Raw genomic sequence first — 19,009 nt, forward strand, 5'->3', positions numbered from 1 at the left:
TTTTGATGTATTCTTGAATTCAGTTTGCTTATATTTTGTTGAGTATTTTTGCATCTACGTTCATCAGGGATATTGGTCTGTAGTTTTCTTTTTTGGTGGTGTCTTTGCCTGGTTTTGGTATTAGGGTGATGTTAGCTTCATAAAATGAGTTTGCGAGTATCCCCTCCTCCTCTATTTTTTGGAAAACTTTAAGGAGAATGGGTATTATGTTTTTCTGTTATGTCTGATAAAATTCCGAGGTAAATCCATCTGGCCCGGGGGTTTTGTTCTTTGGTAGTTTTTTGATTACTGCTTCAATTTCATTGCTGGTAATTGGTCTGTTTAGATTTTCTGTTTCTTTGTGGGACAGTCTTGGAAGGTTGTATTTTTCTAGGAAGTTGTCCATTTCTCCTAGGTTTCCCAGCTTGTTAGCATATAGGTTTTCATACTACTCTCTAATAATTCTTTGTATTTCTGTGGGGTCCGTCGTGATTTTTCCTTTCTCCTTTCTGATACTATTGATTTGTGTTGACTCTCTTTTCCTCTTAATAAGTCTGGCTAGAGGCTTATCTATTTTGTTTATTTTCTTGAAGAACCAGCTCTTGGTTTCATTGATTTTTGCTATTGTTTTATTTTTCTTAATTTTGTTTATTTCTTCTCTGATCTTTATTATGTTCCTCCTTCTGGTGAATTTAGGCCTCATGTGTTCTTTTTCCAATTTCGATAATTGTGACATTAGACCATTCATTTGGGATTGGTCTTCCTTTTTTAAATATGCTTGGATTGCTATATACTTTCCTCTTAAGACTGCTTTTGCTGTGTCCCACAGTAGTTGGGGCTTAGTCTTGTTGTTGTCGTTTGTTTCCATATATTGCTGGATCTCCATTTTGATTTGGTCATTGATCCATTGATTATTTAAGAGCATGTTGTTAAGCCTTCATGTGTTTGTGAGCCTTTTTGCTTTCTTTGTACAGTTTATTTCTAGTTTTATGCCTTTGTGGTCTGAAAAGTTGGTTGGTAGGACTGCAATCTTTTGGAATTTACTGTGGCTCTTTTTGTGGCCTAGTATGTGGTCTATTCTGGAGAATGTTCCATGTGCACTTGAGAAGAATGTGTATCCTGTTGCTTTTGGATGTAGAGTTCTGTGGATGTCTATTAGGTCCATCTGTTCTGGTGTGTTGTTCAGAGCCTCTGTTTCCTTACTTATTTTCTGTCTGGTGGATCTGACCTTTGGAGTGAGTGGTGTGTTGAAGTCTCATAGAATGAATGCATTGCATTCTTTTTCCTCCATTAGTTCTGTCAGTATTTGTTTCAGGTATGTTGGTGCTCCTGTTTGGGTGCATATATATTTATAATGGTTATATCCTCTTGTTGGACTGAGCCCTTTATCATTATGTAATGTCCTTCTTTGTCTTTTGTTACTTTCTTTATTTTGAAGTCTGTTCTGTCTGATACCAGAATTGCAACACCTGCTTTCTTCTCTCTGTTGTTTGCATGAAATATCTTTTTCCATCCCTTGAATTTAAGTCTGTGCATGTCTTTGGGTTTGAGGTGAGTCTCTTGTAAGCAGCATATAGATGGTTCTTGCTATTTTATCCATTCTCTTACTCTCTGTCTTTTGATTGGTGCATTCAGTCCATTTACATTTCAGGTGATTTTTGAAAGGTATGAACTTATTTCCATTGCAGGCTTTAAGTTTCTGGTTACCAAAGGTTCAGGGTTAGCTTCTTTACTATCTTACTGTGTAACTTAACTTTCTTGTTGAGCTATTATACACGCGGTCTTATTATTCTTTATTTCTCTTCCTTCTTATCCCTCCTCCATTCTTCATATGTTGTGTGTTTTGTTCTGTGCTCTTTTTAGGAGTGCTCCCATCTAGAGCAGTCCCTGCAGGATGCCCTGTAGAGGTGGTTTGTGGGAGGCAAACTCCCTCAACTTTTCTTTGTCTGGGAATTGTTTAATCCCTCCTTCAATTTTAAATGATATTCATGCTGCATACAGTAGTCTTGGTTTGGGGCCCTTATGTTTCATTGCATTAAGTATATCATGCTATTCTCTTCTGGCCTGTAGGGTTTCTGTTGAAAAGTCTGTTGATAGCCTGATGGGTTTTCTTTTGTAGGTAACCTTTTTTTTCTCTGTGGCTGCCTTTAATACTTTGTCCTTGTCTTTGATCTTTGCCATTTTAATTATTATGTGTCTCGTGTTGCCCTCCTTGGATCCCTTGTCATGGGAGTTCTGTGTACCTCTGTGGTCTGAGAGTCTATTTCTTCCCCTAGTTTGGGGAAGTTTTCGGCAATTATTTCTTCAAAGACACTTTCTGTCCCTTTTTCTCTCTCTTCTTCTTCTGGTACCCCTATAATGTGGATATTGTTCCATTTCGATTGGTCACTCAGCTCTCTTAAAATTCTTTCATTCATGGAGATCCTTTTATCTCTGTCTGCATCAGCTTCTCTGCATTCCCGTTCTCTGTTTTCTAGTCCATTAATGGTCTCTTGCATCTCGTTCATTTTGTTTTGAAGTCCTTTCAGAGCTTGTTTTATTTCTGTATTCTCCTTCCTTATTTCTTGCATATTTCACTGCAAGTCCATCAGAATGGTTATGACTTTTGTTTTGAATTCTTTTTCAGGAAGACTGGTTAAATCTATCTCCCCAGGTTCCTTCTCAGGGGAAGATGTTGCAGATGCCGAAACTGTCTGGTTTAGTGTTGTCTGGATCATATTTTTTTGCCTTTTCATGTTGACAGGTGCTATTGACTGTCAGCTGGGAGGTCCAAACTTTTCACTTGCTACTGGCCTTTCTTTACTGGGACAACTGCGACCCCTAGTGGCTTGTGTTGGGTAGTTGCATGTCCGCTGGGTCTTTGTGTCTTGCCCGGCGGATATGGAGTGATCTCCCTTTCTGTGGGCGTGGTTTGCTTTAGGCAGTTTCTCTGCTTTCGCAGCGCCCAGAGGGGTAATGGGCCAGGGGGCTGTTTGGCTGTTCACCTCCGTGAGGGGTCTCAGAGCTGTTCCCCAGGGGGTTAGTGCACCCGGTTTTCCCTGTAATTTTCAGCCACTGCTCTGTGACCTGTGTTGTTTCCGTCTAGCTGTTAAGTCCCTGTCCCTTTAAGACTTTCAAAAAGCACTCGCTTTTCTTTGTCACAAGGGCATCAGCTTCAGAACCTGCTCAGAGGTCTTGCTGCCCTATTTCCCTAGTTTCCAGCCCTCCACGCATGCACTGTGTCTGTGCTCTGGTGCGGGTGGCTGGGGCTGGGTGTTTAGCAGTCCTGCGCTCCCTCTCCCTCCCACCGGGAGCAGGGGGGAGGTGTGCTCGGGTCCCGCCGGGCCGGGGGATGTATCCTACCCCTTTCACCAGGCGCTGGGCTCTCCCACGTGTGGATGTAGTCTGGCTGTTGTCCTGTGTCTTCTGGTCTGTCTTTTCGGATTAGTTGTATTTGTTGTATTTTCAAAAATACATATGTTTTTGGGAGGAGATTCCCACTGTCCTACTCACTCTGCCATGTTGGCTCTGCCCACCAGCCACCACTTTAATATGAAGGTTGGGACAGAGAAAGTTCAACTTGCTTGCCTAATATCCAATAGGTACTAAGTGACACATTTGGGATTCACGCTGAGAGCTTTCTCCCAAGTCCGTGCTCTTAAACTACTCTGAGTTACATTTATAAATCTGACTCAAGCCAGTTTATCATAGGATTAATCTCACTTTTCTCTTCCTTTCAAGCTATACATTCAATATGGAGTTATGATGGAGTTCAAAAGAGAAGATTGGAGGAAGGGTTTGGGATATCAGCCCCCTCCTGTTTTCTTTGCTTATCTGACCTACTATGTACCTTCTACCAGTTGTCAGAGGCAGAGGCTAAGTGGCCAAAAAACAAGAAGGTAACTCACAGCCGCCTTTTCATGTCCTGTTTTCCTTCCTTGTCCACAGCCTCACACTTTTCTTTGGACAGCTTTACTTTTAATAGAGAGACTTGGTAGAAATTGGATGTTACAGTAGGTTGTGAAGTCTTGTTATCTAAGCTTCCTCATGAGAGCAGGCATCAAGCAGACGTTATTCTGGTCTCAGTGTTTTGACCTTTACACAGTGTGCTGTTTGGGAATGTTTAAAAGTGAAGCATTATTAAAAATTCCATACCTAGTTTACGACATCAGAATTTCCACTGACGTAGAAACCTGATAAGAAATGCGTCTAGTAAGATTATACACTGTATAATTAAGAGCAGTATTCACAACAGAACACAGTTTCTCTAGGTCCGGGAAAGACCGTTTTCATTTCATTTCATCTTCGTTTAGTAGCGAGACTCCACATTCACTAGTCATATGGTCAAGAGGATTGCTTGACAGTCTGAGACTTTCTCAACCTTTCTTCTATCTAAAATATGACATATCCAGTTTTTTGAATTTTAAGTTTTAAAGCTAAAATATTTTGTTAGAGTACATACGTGTTCTATTATGAGATTCATTGTTTCTTCAGCTAATGTAAATTAACCAATTAAAGCCAGAGAAGAGCTCAACATACTTGTGATTATCTGATTTCATTCATGTTTATTCCTTATATATGTTATATATAATGAATATATATACAATGTTTTGGTCAATAAATCTCAGGTGTCAACTACTGTTGCTAATGGTAGAGATATACCAATGCACAAGGTAGGTCATGGAGCCAGCCTTTAGAGGGTTTACATATTGGGCATCTTGTTTCCTGGGGATTTTTTTCCTATTAAAATTTCAGTAGTAAAAAATATATCATTGACTCAGCCCAACTTTGTATATACTTGTAGTTGTCCATTTAGACTCATGTCATGGCCTAAGTGACTACTAAATGTTAAAGGGCCAAGGTCAGAAAAAAAATCTTGACCCTGTGAGAACGTCTTCATGGAAAGGAACCTCACTGGGCAGTCATAGTTAAATAACTGTATTTATATGTACTTTACTATCATTGGACGGTGTACCACACTGAATCAGTAATGTTACTGAATGTGTTTTTGTGCTTTCATAGGTCATTTTTGAAGTTATTTTACATAAATATAATCAGCTATCACATAAATTCCACCTTGTACTTTTAAGAGGACAATCATAAAAGTACTAATCAAGACTAGTAGATTCCTTTAAAAATCAGAAACTTTCAAAGATGTGATGACAATACTAAGAAAAATACTTCTAAAAGAGGGGGTACTCAAGGAGTGCTAAACTGATTATCCAAAGTTTTCAAACTATTTTCCTCAGATTACATTATTGAACTTTAGCATGAATTTAGTGTTTTTATATAAGTAATACATATTAAAATGGAACCCAAAAGTTCTTAAGAGTTATATTTCAAAATTATTCCAAATTACTCAAATATAACCATTTTTTGACATTTGGTTGGATGTCTTCCTAGTTGAATACCCATAGTGGTGCCTAAATACAAAGAGAAGGATAAATGAATAGATGGGTGTAAAAAAGGAATGGAGTATAGAAAGAGAAACAGAAAGTTATTTTTCCGAAACTGAATCATACTGCAATAAAATACTAAGTTTAATTATACTTAAATTTACTGAAAAATAGGAATGAAACTAAGAGTGTTGAACTTTAAATATTTCATAGAAGTTTATTAATACTTAAAACACCCCTTATGATTGAGAATAGAAGAAAACAGATGGGTATAATTTTAAGTTTCATTTTTAGGTAGCATCAGTGCAATGCTGCCATTATGGATGAAACAAGCACATTTTTATCTACCTCCTTTCTCCCTATTTCCTACTTTGTGTAGCTGTTTCTACTTTGTAAAAATGTCTAAAATCTGTACTCTCCTCTGTGATCATAATCTCTGTACTTACGTTTTATTTTGGTATTGAAATGGATTTAGTGCTCCTCTGGTCGTTTTACCATATTTGCAGTATAGGAGGGATTTTTTTTTTTTAATCACCTCTTGATTGCCTGGATTTCATTGTCAAGTTTTTTGGAGGCATTTTCAAGTAAGGCTCATCCTGGATGCTATAAGGCTGAGAATTCTGTTGCTCTTAAAACTTTATGGTTACTCATGCTTGGCTTTTATTTAACTTCTGAGGACCCACTACCATGCCTGACTGGGGATACAGAGATGTATACATTGAAATTCCTGACCTGGAAAACTTTAAAGCTGACTGATAAACCATACACTGTACTGAATACAATAACAATTAAGCCCCCATTGTTGTGTGTTTGAGACAGGAACACTGACTGAGCAAAAGCACAGAGATGACAAACATGGTGCACAGGGAACTTTAGATTTTAGATAGTGCTATGCACAGGGAAAGACAGAAAAGGACGACAAAGTCTAGAGCAGGGGACCTACATTGGCCCTTGTCCCGAGAGCCAAACTTTCATCATAGGAATTAGTGCAACGCAGTTGAGTCAATCAATTCCCACTCCAATCTCCACCCTCAGGTGCTTATCGTCAATGTTGTACTGTATTTTGGCATGAAGCATTGCATTTGTGTTTTGTTTCTGTTTCTTTTCCATGGCATTTCCCATGTTTTGAGTTAGCTCTATGGCAGAGTTAAGTGGCTTTTTCAGGAATGACTCTCATATAATTTTTTTTGATGCACATTTGACAATTTCTGCCAGTTGCTTTTACACTTGAAAACAACTTGTCTGCAGATCATACTGCAGTATTACACCTTCTTTTTCTCAGCATCTGAGGATACTCTACTATTTTCAAGCAATATATGTTGCTTTATGGAAGAGTAAACCTAGCTTGATGTTTAGCACTTGCCATAACTTGCTTTTCCTCTTAGGATACCAGAAGAATTTTGTTTGTTTTATCCTTTAAGAAAAAAAAAATAACTGCAATTTAGGAAATTTGTGGTTTCAGGTCTTCATTGCAAGGGGTGTTTTACTGTGGCATATCTTGCATAATTGGTTTATTGGCCAACCTTTTTATTGTTATGTTACATCATTTCACCTTTCTTTTTTTATCTGTCTTCTCATTGTGTATTTGTCCTTCCCTTTGTAACTGCTCTCAAGTGGATATGTCAGTTTTTCAGTTGGAAGATTTATTCTGTTATTCTGTTTCTTTCTGGTCTTAAGTTATTTATTTATCCTGTTTTGACCTTGTTTAGGTTTTTATTTCCCCCTCTGCTTTCCATTTTTATTTCTTTGCTTTGGCTTGTCATCTTGTCTTGACACCCTTGTTGTACTGAAGCCAGTTGCCAGTTCTATGGCATGAAGAATTCTAATGTACTTCTTTGTCTATTCCTTGGGTTACATTTTTCAAACAGGGTTTTTTTTTTCTTTATTTCATTCAACCTGGTTTTCCTCAATATGTTTACCCATTTGCTATGCTCTCTTTTTTTCCTATTGCTCTTGTTTAATTAGAGATTTCCATTCTCACTCAGCCTACTGTATTTTACTGCTGGTGAATTTACTTTGACACTCTCTGTGCTCGTCTTGGTGTGGGAGCTGAGAAAAAATCTCCACTCACCCCCTTGGAAAAGAAGTCAACCTCCTCATCCCTGGAACCTGTGAATATGTTACTGCAAGTGTCAAAAGAGCCTTTTCAGGTGGGATTTATTTCAAGGTTTTGAAAAGGACAGATTATCCTGGATTGCCTGTGTGGGAATGATGTAATCACAAGAGTCCTTATGGGGGGAGGTAGGGGTGAGAGAGAGAGAGTGGCCACGTGACAGTGGAAGTGGATGTTGTAGTCATGTATGCTAAAGATGAAGGAAATGAAGGTGCGCCAGCAATGTAGGCAGCCTCTAGAACCTGGAAAAGGGAACAGATTCACCCCTACAGCCTCCAGGTGGGACCAGTTCTGCTAACATCTTGATTTTAGCCAGTAAGACCCATAATGGAGTTATGGTCCCCAGAACTGCAAGATAAGAAATTTGTATTTTAAGCCACTTACACAGGGGTAATTTGCTGTAACAGCAATAGGAAGCTCATATTATAGGGTATCTTTAGAATAATCCTTTCTCTTAGTTCTAGACCTAATCTGAACCATTTTATTTTTGAGAAAGATTTTTTTCTGTCTTTAGTTAATTACTGACTACTAACTTAAGAATGCTCCTTAGTCACTAGCTTATGGTTATTTCATTGATTTATATTTTCTTTCTGTTCCTGATCTCCAATTCCTTCCTGATGCCCTGCCCTGTAGGCATATAGTATAATGGGCATGGCTTTTATTCTTGGAAATGTATTCTGTTGTATTTATCAACCATATGTTGCTTATCCATTCTTTTTGAGTTAGAAACTAAAATGCCCCTTCACTTCCATTATAAATAATGCTGTGAATATCACCCTTGTAAAGATCATGTTATAGAATGAGATTATAGACTTGTAGTTTATATGTATATTTAATTTCATTAAATATTGGCTAATTGTTCTCCAACACAGCTACATATGTCGATACTTTGTTTTATATCATGAAGGTTCCTTTTTTAATCCATATCCTTACAATTATTTGTATAGGTTGATCTAATTTTTACCAATTTGGTATGTGTAAAATAGTATCTAATTTTTGATTTGGGTTTTTCCAATAGCTGACAAGGTTGAGACTGTCTTGGGAAATGTGCCTACCATTTAGTGGCTGCAAGAGTCCGAGCCCATGTGCGTGGAACAGCGTGAGGCAGTACCTACTTGAAGTAAAGAAGGCTGAAGCTGGCTGGATCAGTGCCTGGCTCTAGAGCAACTGCTCGGTTTGAAGGAAATACATATTGCCCCTCAGGGAGCAGACAGTCAGTGGGAAGGTGGAAGCAGAATGGAGCTAACTAGAGTTCAAAACCTGTACAGAGCCCATTGGTTTCCAGGAGACTGGGGCCTAGAACAGAAGCCGGGGAATGAAGCCTTCATGCTTGACAAGAACAGGATTCATGATGAGGGCCATGGGAGGTAAAGCCAGGGGGTTCCTCTTTCCCTGAAGGCTCTGGGGAAGTGATGGGAAGAGAGTTTCAAAAGAGACAGTGGGTTGTTGAAATACATGAGCCTGTTCCCTATAGTGGGAAAAATTCAATAAATGTTGGGGCTGTGGAATCACAAGGTGTTTGCAAACCCACTATACACATACACCTCACATATAACTTACATGTGTACATATTATATGGTACTGCTAAGATATGACAGTTACCATGTTATATGGGTCAGGAAGGTTCTAAGCCTGGTTCAGGTAATGCCTTATTCTCACCCTTGGGGAGATTTAGTAATGTGGTTACCCTAGATACATAAAGTAATTATCTTTTGTTTAATCCATATCATTGGTCCCAAGTTTTGATATGAAGTGCAAGATAAAAATTCAAGTTGATAAGAGTTTGTGTTGGGTAAAAGGCCCCCCCATCAGTGGTCTGCTCTGATGCATGTGTCAGAATGCTCCAGAACCCTGTGTCACATCATAATGGCCCTCCTGGTGTACTTAAGCACTGGCCGGGCCAGTGAGTGACTGAGTGCAGAGAGAGCCTCTCTAGTTGCTTGTTGTTCTTGGATAGTGAGTGCAGAGAGAGCCTTTCCAGTTGCTTGTTGTTGGATATACTGACTTGATTGTTGGCTGCCATCACTCGAACCTCTGGCAGCAGAGTTCTAGGGAGGAAGGCTCACTTCTCTGAAGTGTTCAGCCATGAAGCACAAATGGAAAAGGAAACATCTTGAAACCACACATTCCCCCAAAGCTGCCAGGATGTCAGGAGGTGTGTGTCAGTGATATTCTCTGAGCATTGGGGATCTAAAAATTGTCTTCTAAAGAAAAAGAGCAAGGATTCCCACTTATGGGAGAGAAAGGGCAGGAAGGCTGGAGGGAGGAAAAGGTGTGCATGCGCCGGTCTTTCTATGGGATCCGATCATCTGAGGGTCAAGAGCAGATTCCTGTGACTAGGTCCTTGTCTCTGTGCCCATAGGACCTGTGTTCCATACATCGTGCCACTCTGGGTACTGTATCACAGATGTAGTGATTGATTACTAAAACTTTTCTTATATAATGTATTTCCCTTTATTTGATTTTTACAAAACTGAGGGCATTTGTTAAGTAAGTGGATATTGTTATACGTTTTCCAATAATACTTTTTCCAGTTTATGAAGAACGTGTGGCTATAGAGGTAAGTAAATAATTAGGAAAAAAGTTTGGGAACCTAAAATTGGAGGTGCAGGGATGAGAGTGTGAAGTCAGATAGAAAATGACTTGATTTCTTAGATTGTCTCCAACATGAAGAGCTTTCTTTCATTGTCTCAGAGCATAGAGAGGTAAATGTGAGGCTCCTTTATGAAATGTAAGTAAAAAACCAGCAGGGCGCACACACACCACATGGTTGAATTGAGAAAGTTCGGTTCTTTCTAGAAAAAGTGGGAAACTGAAATAGTTGTGGTGACTGTGAGGTTTAAAAAGTAAACAAGTCCTGTGAGGAAGAGCCAGTGCTCAGCAGTGGGAGGGGACAGATCAGTACCAGAACCGAGGGTCCCAGTGGGGGCTCATGAAGGGAACGTGACATTTGAATTTCAGCATACCCCAGTGGGGCCTTGGAGGGAGGCTTGGGAAGTGAGTCTGTCTGCAATTCAGCTTCAATACAAATAGTGCATGTTCAGAGATATTTTTTGTGTAAACTATGAAACATGTAAAACACATTCACACCAATTTGCACATACACACACATATAGCATAAATAACCAAAGGGGAAGACAGTAATTTCTAATGTAATGGCTTTCTTAATATGTACCAGGTCCAATTATTTGCTTTTCAAAACTCATTATATCACTAATGGAGTAGACTCATTAGTTGAAGTAGATTAGGCCTGAGTAACTAATACATGAAGGAACCTATTTCTTATGTAACAATGAGTATATGTGAAGGAACAGGGCAAGTCTCCCTGTTGATAGAAACTTTTTATCATTAACACTCGGCTTTCAAATAGACCCCAGGTTACCAACATGCCAGTTAGCTGGACAAGGGAAGAGCACGGCAGGGCACAGAGGAGGACTTCATGCCTATGCCTGGTTGGGGCACGTGTCCTTGCCACTCATTTCCCACTGCAGAAAACTTAGTCACATGGTCAGGACTACTGTGGCTCCAGGGGGAAGGGCATTCCATGCCCAGGGCCGAGTCCCCCTCTGGAACCGATGAAACCAAGATTAGTCCAGGAAAAGGGCAGGTTGGGAGAAAGGCTTTTCTTCTTTGCAGTCACTGGCGGCTCATGCTCCCCAGCCTGGCACACACTCCGCTGCCCCACCTCTTATACAGATGGTCTTACTCACTGTGGTGTGGGCTGAGAGCGAGAAGGGGCTGAGGAGGAGCCAGGTGGGGAGACAAGGCAACTCAGTGGCCCAGGCTCAGAACTGAGTCCCTTCCCTCAGCAGGGGCCATAAATGACCCCTTGTCCAAGACCTGCCCAGGGTGTTCGCTTCCAATCCAGGGGCAGAAATGTATCATGTGGGTGTGTCTGCCTCCTTTGAAAGAATTTTTAAAAGACCTGAATAGGGAGGCTGAGAGTCTTGGAGAAATACAGAAATCCATTCCCAGAAGAGGAGTCTGGGGTGAGTGTGTAAAGTTGTCATTTGAACATCTCCAGCACCATGGCTGCTGCCCAGGAATTCCCTGCAAAAATGCTGTATCTGCACACCTCTCCATAATTATATTGACATCACTATCTTTCTATATATCAATATAGATACCAATCTAGATAGATAGACAGACAGACATGCAGAATTCTTTTAAAACTTATACACCCATGTCCTCTAATTACATAATTTCACATGAGGACAAAGGAGCTAATAGCCAATTTTAGTCACTAGTTTTTGATATTCTGTATACATCTTTAGAAATATCACATACAAGATTGCCAAAATACTGACATCTACTACACACAATTTTCATAATTGTTGTTCCCTTGTATTTGGGAGCAAGTGAGGTTTCAAATGCTTAATTTCATGGGGGGTTTCAATGCCTAACATGATTGTTCACTCAGCATATCTTTTTTGAATGGATACAGGTCCCAGAAACTGCTTCATCTGTTTTTTTATATTCCTTCCTCAGAATTCGAGAAGACTCAAGAGGATTCTCCTGAGCCTGAGGCACATGTGGTGGTCGGAGACAACAATCAGACACCGGGAGAAGAGTCCTCTGACTCTGAGTATTTCTCCCGCGTGTCGTCTCCAGGACAGCTTCGTGCTGCTGCTGAGGACTGTAAGGGAGATCACAAAGGTTGGACAGGATGAACAGCTGGGGTGGCTCAGCCCAATCCCTACTTATTTCACTTTCCATTCAAAAACAGGAAAGGGCTTCAGGGCAGAGGAACTAAGACTGAAGCCTCTGCACAGGGACAAATTGGGGTGTGCTTTCAAGGATAGAACAGTTCCCCATGTGAACACTGGGAGAGCTGTGAGTGAGGTAGTGGGCTGTGCTGATAACAGGGTGGGAATTCAGTTACCACCTCTTCCCTTAGGTCAGCACAATCTCACACGCACGCACGCACACCAGCACACACATACACCCTATATTCCTCCATACCAGGTACAGCCGCATTATTCCTTTTCACTTTCTCATATGCACAAGCCTTCATTCCAGATGCGTCCTTCCCATTCTCTACGAGCGTTACAGATACACACTTGCGTCTTCCCTCCTCACGCCATCATTCTCAGACTCTGCTGTCTACAGACTAACCCATGAATAATGTACACCCTTTCACACAGGTAGCTTGTTTTAGCTCTCTCAGAGCCAGCGTCTGCGCTCAAAAACTCCTAATGCCCTGATGGGAATGCACTTTCATGTACAGTCTTTCTTTTCCATGTACCACCTCACCCATAAAACCTTCAGCTCAAAGCCTTCAGCCCCTCAGGGAGCTGCGCTTCTGGGAAGCTCAAGCACACTTCCTCCAACACGCTCCGTCTTTAACTGTTTCACAATAAGAACATGAACCACCCCTGTTCACGTGTATTGTCTCACCACACACACATGTACACTGTCATTCCCCACCCCCTTACCTATGTGAGAAACACTCACCAGGTATGTCCCAGAACATACATAGACCTCAACACCCTCATTCCCACAGAATCACACCACAAACATAGCTCAGGTAAAATATACCACACACGGCATTCATTGACTTCACATACATATGTACCTGGGGGCCATGTACCCACATCGGAATATTCTCAAGACCATCACAACTCCTACAGACTTCACGCACTTATTCTAGTTTACTTGTTTGAAACTTCTTTTTCTCATGTTGGGGCCCTTGAGATGACTCCACCCCAGGTCTGGGAGGAGAGGGAAGATTCCTCCTCCTCCACCTCTTCCTCCTCTCCCTCCTCCTCTTCCTCCTCTCCAGTCCCTGTGAGTCAGCAGGGTGAGTCCTCTCTGTTCCCACAACACGCGGGCACAGCAACCATCAGAGAAATTTATTACAGGCGTGTCTTTCTGAAAAGAGATGTGACTGTCTGGTGGGGTGGGGTGGAAGTGTTGGAGCCCGCCTCTAAAAAGACCAGAATGGTGCCATGTGTTTTTCTCAAGAGGCCCAAAAAATATCTGGGGCCTTTTTTTTTTTGGTAGTTAATTATTTTTTATTGAAGGGTAGTTGACATACAGTATTACATTAGTTTCAGGTGTACAACACAATGATTCAACATTTATATACATGATAATTCTAGCTACCAGCTATCACCATACAAAGTTGTTACAATATTTTCACTATATATCTGGGGCCTTTTTAACACCAAAAAGCCAGACTGCGGTTTTTCTGAGAAGACCCTCTTATGTGTCTGCACCAAAACGCTTCACTGACAAGGAGTTCAGCTCGGATAACAACGCCCCGCAGGGGAGGGAGCCGACTGCCAGTGCAGGGGAGCCTCCAGCCCAGGAGGGCTCCAGGGCCAAGACACCCCAGGGGCTGGGGACCCTGGACAGCGGCTTCAGGTGTCTGGGCTGCTGCCTGGTTTTCCGCAGCTTGGAGGTCCTGCAGGCGCACGTGGAGAATGCGGCCCGTGAGCACTTCAGCTGCCACGTTTTCAACCGTGCCTTTGCTCAGATGCTCAGCAAGCACAAGAAGAGAGCCCGAGAGCTGGGAGGAGAAAATCAGGAGAACGTTTCCCTGCCAGACCAAAAGCGTTCTCGCACTAAGACATCCTCCTGCAAGTAAACAAACGTTTCAGGCCCCAGAAAAGTGAAAGTGAAGCAGGCCAGCCTCTACCGAGCCACTACTACTGGCCCTTTCACCGCCTCTTTTTTGAAGGACTTGGCTGTTTTAGCTGTTACTTTAATTGATTACACATCCTTATTATCCCTTCAATAAATCATTGTTTTGCATCGATTAGCCAGACATTTACTGTTGTTTGTAATTTAATGTATCTTAACGGATGCAAATTAGCTTTAACATGATAATTTCTCTCTTTTTAATCATTGAAATGGTGTAGGGTAGAAAGGAGTAGCACACTATAGTCCTCTTGAGTTTGTACTGAAACAAGGGGTATATACTTACACTTGGTGTGTACACTTTGATCTTGATTAGTTAGGAAGCTGTGTTGAAAAGGTTTACATATGTATACAAAATAATTGGACTTCACTAGAGTAGACCTTTTTTGACATTTTTGAAACCAGTGGGAAAATGAAAGTGCAGAGAGATGTACAAACAATAAGAAGGAAAATGAAATTTTAGACTTGAATATTAAAACAGATTAGATTTTTAAAAATCATACATTGGGCCAAACAGGAGCACTGTGATTGCAAAGGAAACATACACTGAATCTGAAGGTAAGGAGGGAGAAGTTCAGTCGGAAGAAGAGAAAATCATAAAAAGGAATGTACAGAGTAGCTCCAAGGCCTGTGGGGGACCAAAAGTTCTGAAATTCATGCCAAGCCACAGGTGTCGCAGAAGAAGAGATTCATGCAGAAAATATCTGAAGTAATAATGACCAACATTTTCCGAATTTGGTGACAGATGCCTGTATAGATTGCTGACTAGAAATTGAGGGGAAGCTGTTGCCATGGGCTCAGAGTGGATGATAAATTCAGAGGGCTCTCTCCCAGTAGAAAGATGCCAGGAGCCCATGGCTGGCCCCAGTAGTTTTCCTAGTCCTTGCAGAGCTCACATAGAAAGGCTGACATGCTGGAGGCCCCAGGCACATCTGGGGAGGGCTCTCTTTCTGTTTTGATCTGCTTTGGGGCATGGTGGATAGATCCTTCACTGCCTCTCCCTCCGAGTGGGAGATTAAGAGACTTGGGGACCACAAAATATAGCTAAGTGTGTGGCTGTGCTCCTTGGGACTCCATATGGAGCCATGGGACTTCCAGAGTTTCAAGCAACCCTGAAACCAAACCAAACCAAAACAAAAGACTAAAGCACTGTAAGCAAAGGGTAAAAATGCATCTTCTCTGTAGTTACCTGGAATAGGTAAACAATGCATTTGTATTTGTAAGACAGATTTTCCACAGATACTGTATGTCTTTGGCGTTTCATTCTGAAGAAAGCGTGACTGTTTTTCCTCCCATTGTGTTGGACACATGACTTCCATTGCTACTCAGTGTAACCATTTTAAGTTGTTTGTACTTTGGATATAAATATACAGATATAATCATCTGGCCCAGAGAGGAGTTTACAGTGACTCTCAAATTGAGCTTAGAATTTTCTACTCTCACATGTAGGGTTTGAAAGATGTGGCTGAAGGACTGGGAGGGCTTGTCTCCTGCTGTGCACGTAACATCCAATTTGTTGATCCAATTGTATATCCAAACTGTAATTGCAGGCACGGCGAGCTGGGTGGAGCATTACAAAGATGAGAGGGATGCTTTATCAGTCCCAAGTGGAATGAAAGTCCAGCTGAGGGGTCATTTCTTGGTAGCTTTTGGCCTTGAAGCTATGTAACTGCAGTTAGAATGGCACTCACCGTGAGTCATCTGAACCCAGCGTTCAGTGCCAGCAGCACTAATCAGCAGGCACCATCCTGCCGCTGACCCATCATCCGTCAGTCTGAGCTGGGTGGGACGGCCTTGTTCTGGCCAGAAACCTGAGGAAGGGTTAACACCCACAGCATCTTAAGCTCCCAGGAATCTTAGATGTCACCTAGTCCTGCTTGCCTCCTCCCTTCAGCTTGTGGTCATCCCTTTGGCTTCAGTTTCCCACCCATTAAACAGGCAGATTAGCTCTTGAAATGGGTGGATTAGCTCCAAGAAATAGCTCTTCCTCTTGTTGAAGGAGAAGATGGTACCTTCTGCACACCATATTCTAAGGTGGCCCACACTGCTCTTTTATCCTAGAGATGGAGGAAAAAACTTGGGGTTTCTTTTGTGGGGTTTTCATTGGGGCAAGAAACTTGCCTCACTTCTGGAGTATGTTAGTTAAAGGCATGAGACTGGAATTTTAGTTTCTCATCTCCCGGTATGGGCTCTTTGCATGATGCATTGCCGATTCTCTAAATCGGGAGAAATTTTTCCGTCTTGACATACAGTTTTATTTAAGGATATAATAATAACAGCAAAGCAAAGGACCTTATGATCATGAACTATCCCATTTTTAATTAACTATCCCCAAATTCCTTTGATAGATCAATAGATGAGTGGTTTTTTAAAATTTGTAACTGAACATTTAGAATAGTATGAAAACTGAGTGTATCTGTTTTCCTTGTTCAGTCATCTGTATAGAAGGAAAAATCTTAAGGATAAAGGAGTGGGGGTTCCCATACTGATTTGACCATCAAACATGATTTCTGTAATAGTTTTATCTCCTGGTGTGAGATGACTTCCCATCCTTTCCGAGACCCCACTGAAATAAAAGTATCAAAACTTAAGAAGGAATAAGCCCCAACAGTTGAGTAGTGGGTAGATGGGGAAAGAGGCAATCATCAAAGGAAGGTGTTTAACAGTTTCCTGGAAGATGGAATGTTCTGGGAGTGTATGAACAGATGCAGCAGCATGGACTCAGCCCTGAGAGCCTGCAGGGGGTCGGGAGGCAGCCTGCCAGTGGTTGTGTTGAAGAGCTTTTGGGCTTAGAGTTGGCAGCGGAGGCAGAGGCCAAGGTGAGCGGTGAAACTGAAAGCAAATGGGTCCACCAGGGTGTGTACACGGGACCCATGCCTAGCCAACTTATACTGTACAGAATACAGGCAGCCTGATGTTAATGACCAGGCAAAAAAATCTTAAAGACTTTCATCTTAAAAACAATACAATGCAACTAAAGGGTGATATAATTATTATTGATTTCATTATCCTTCCAGATGATTCCATCATTCTTTGGCTTTATTTTAATATTTTCTTGGCGTAGTTGGAAATAATTGATTAATAATGAATGAAACTTAGGATTGTGAAGTAGCAAAATATCACAAGGTAAAGGAAAATAAGATCAGTAAGATCCCATATTATGTATTAAAAAAGAATCCATTGGTGCTATGTGGTAGTGATAATGATGCTGGGGTTCTTGTTCACGGAGCTGAAGAATGAACTTCGCAAACAGTCAAGGTAGGAGAGCAAGGCAGAGGCTTTTATTTAGACATAAAGCAAGAGGACAGGGTGGCGTGTTGTCTAGGGGATTTATAGGCAGTTGAGAGACAAAGGGCTAGGGATGTACACCTGCTAAGTGGTCCCAAAATGTTTGTATTTGAAGAGACATTTATTAAGGTTCTTATTAGTCTTCCTGTTTATTTACAAGAAATGTATTGCTCTGATTTCCTCCCAGGATGGCAGCTTCTTGGTCTGGGAACAATTCACTTAAGACAGCCTGCTTTGCTCCCAAGGTGGGCTGAGTTATTGTCTATTTGTTAAAGAGTAATGTTAAGAAACTTACTTTTTAACTAATTGGGTTTTAAAATGCAATCTTATTTTCAAGATGGAATCCTTCCTGTTTTTATTACATTGTTTTGGGCTTGCTTGCTACATTGCCCGGGTTGCAAATCATTAGTTTAGGACTGGAGGAGGAAAAGCAGCACCTGGGTAAAGTCAGAAAAACAAGCTGGGCCCCTCAGTAGGTCAAAGCAAATCCCGCAATGGATTTATCTTGCTTTGTTTTTTCCTGGGGGCCCTCACCCTACTCTGTCTAAGCCCATGGTCCCTGTCTCAATAAGATAGAAGAAATTTGATTTTTTTTTAAAGGACAGATTTTCTCTTTGCTTTTGGAAGACGTGTAAGAAAGAATAAAATATCAATTCATACAAATAATTTCTGCCTTTTGAAAGTAACTTCTTTTCTGATTATTTTAGGATCATTTTATCTTTGGTGTTCCTCTGTTTTACTAGCACTTTATTACTATATTCTGTATCTAGGTGTAGATTTCTTTTAATTTACATTTTTGAGCATTGTGTGTATGTGTGTGTGTGTATGCGTGCGTGTGTGCGTGCACATGCACTGCACGTGTATGCTCCGTGAACCTGAATGTAGGCACCTGTCAACATTGCTGGAAAATGCTCAGGTATGATATCTTTGAATGTTGCCTCTCCCATTTTCTATTCTGTCTTTTATTCTGAGGCTAATACTTATAATACATGTTGTTTTCATAAGTCTAAATTGACTATATTCTTTCTGCTGGTTCTTTCCATGGAGCTTTGTTTCTTCACAGTGTATGTGTATGTTTTGTTTTGTTGACCTTTTTTTTGGCATTTTTTTGGTATTTTTCACTGGGTAATCCGTTTCCTTGTACCTTAACTCTTTTTTTTTTATGGCCAAGATTGAACTGAATATACACACAGAGATTTTTTAATTTGCTTTTGCCAGTCACCCAGGAACATTATCAGTTGGGACTTCTTAGCTTGATGGTTTTTATGGAGCACACAATAGGTATTAATTGAGGTTATGCACCTGTGAAGGGGTTTATTTCTCAGTCTCCCTTCCCCTGGGGATGTATCCTTCACTGGCTTTGTTTGGAGCTGGCCTTGAGGACCCCAGTGCTCACCTACCTTGAGCAAACCTTAGACTGTCTTCATTTCCTCTGCCTGTGTGACCCCCAAGTAGATGCATGAAGTGCTAGGGTTCACACCTTGCCCACAGGACAGAGTCTGCTACAGTGCTTGCTTGTCTTACCAGGATCTCTGTTTATATTCAATTTAAGGCTGCCACAGAGTCCTTCTAATCAGCTTAGAGATGCATATATAGGTAGAGCTATATAGAG

The 19,009-nt window shown here is 41.1% G+C and overlaps 1 long non-coding RNA gene across 2 annotated transcripts in view; it reads left to right on the forward strand.

Moving 5' to 3' along the window:
- LOC130680327 (uncharacterized) overlaps nt 1-14,785 on the forward strand; it is a 64,852-nt gene extending 50,067 nt beyond the window's left edge. The window contains exons 4-7 of one of the 2 annotated variants that reach the window (XR_008993282.1): nt 3,700-3,857; nt 7,320-7,504; nt 8,486-8,834; nt 11,956-14,785. This is a non-coding gene — a long non-coding RNA (uncharacterized LOC130680327). The remainder of the gene's footprint in view (nt 1-3,699; nt 3,858-7,319; nt 7,505-8,485; nt 8,835-11,955) is intronic. The other variant, XR_008993281.1, reaches the window with a different exon arrangement.
- The last annotated feature ends 4,224 nt before the right edge of the window (nt 14,786-19,009 follow it).

Source organism: Manis pentadactyla, chromosome 13 (assembly GCF_030020395.1).
Source record: "Manis pentadactyla isolate mManPen7 chromosome 13, mManPen7.hap1, whole genome shotgun sequence".
Lineage (NCBI taxonomy): Eukaryota > Metazoa > Chordata > Mammalia > Pholidota > Manidae > Manis > Manis pentadactyla.